Here is a 1,617-nt window from a genome sequence, read left to right on the forward strand (position 1 = left end):
GATCTCTTGACCTCGTGATCCACCCGCCTCGGCCTCCCAAAGTGCTGGGATTACAGGCGTGAGCCACCACACCCAGCCTCGTTTTGTTTTTTTGAGACAGAGTCTGTTTTATCTCCCAGGTTGGAGTACAGTGGTGAGATCTGGGCTCACCACAACCTCTGCCTCCTGGGTTCAAGAGATTCTCGTGTCTCAGCCTCCCAAGTAGCTGGGATAACAGGCATGCACCACCACACCTGACTAATTTTTGTATTTTCAGTAGAGGTGGAGTTTCTCTGTGTTGGCCAGGCTGGTCTTGAAATCCTGGCCTCAAGCGATCGTCCAAGGACAAAAATGATGAAACATTTGCCCACATGGGGATCAAATCCACAACCTTGGTGTTAGCACCTCACTCTAACCAACTGAGCTAACTGGCCATTGCAAATCTTGATGGTTTTTTGTTTTTTGTGTATGTGACAGGGTCTTGCTCTGTTGCTCAGGCCAAGTGCAGTGGTGCAATCATGGTTCACTGCAGCCTCAACCTCCTGGGCTCAAGTGACCCTCCCACATCAGCCTCCCAATTATCTGGGATCACAGGCGGTGCTACCAAGCCTGGCTAATTAAAAAAAAAAAATTGGGGCCAGGTGCAGTGGCTCACGCCCGTAATCCCAGCACTTTGGGAGTCTGAGGTGGGTGGATCATGAGGTCAAGAGATCGAGACCATCCTGGCTAACATGGTGAAAACCTGGCTTTACTAAAAATACAAAAAATTAACTGGGCGTGGTGGCACACACCTGTAGTCCCAGCCACTCAGGAGGCTAAGGCAGGAGACTGGCTTGAACCTGGGAGATGGAGGTTGCAGTGAGCCGTGATTGCACCAAGGCACTCCAACCAGGGCGATAGAGCAAGACTCTGTCTTGGAAAAAAAAGAAAAAAGAAAAAAAATTGTTTGGCTAGGCATGGTGGCACACGCCTGTAATACCAGCATTTTGGGAGGCCAAGACAGGCGGATCACCTGAAGTCAGGAGTTTGCAATCAGCCTGACTAACATGGTGAAACCCTACTTGTCTCTACTAAAAATACAAAAATTAGCCAGATGTGGTGGTGCATGCCTGTAATCCCAGCTACTTTGGAGGCTGAGGCAGGAGAATCTCTTGAACCCAGGAGGCAGATGTTGCAGTGAGCCAAGATTGCACCACTGCGCTCCAGCCTGGGCTGTAAGACCAATAGCTCCTTTTCTAGGGTTCAAGCGGTTCTTCTGCCTCAGCCTCCCAAGTAGCTGGGATTACAGGCGCCTGCCACCTCGCCCAGCTAATTTTTGTAGTTTTTAGTAGAGACAGGGTTTCACCATATTGGCCAGATTGGTCTTGAACTCCTGACCTCAGATAATCCGCCTGCCTTAGCCTCCCAAAGTGCTGGGATTACAGGCGTGAGCCACCACTTGTGGCCACAAAAAATTTTTTATTAGGAACTAGGTAGCAATATGTTGCCCATGCTAGTATTGGACTACAGAGCTCAAGCAATCCTCCCATTTTGGCCTCCCAAAGGAGAGAGGATTACAGGTGTGAGCCGCCGCACCTGGCCGGTATTACTACTTCTTTGATGTTTCTTTTTTTTTTTTTTTTTTGAGACGGAGTTTTG

This window comes from Cebus imitator, unplaced genomic scaffold (assembly GCF_001604975.1).
Source record: "Cebus imitator isolate Cc_AM_T3 unplaced genomic scaffold, Cebus_imitator-1.0 Scaffold72, whole genome shotgun sequence".
Lineage (NCBI taxonomy): Eukaryota > Metazoa > Chordata > Mammalia > Primates > Cebidae > Cebus > Cebus imitator.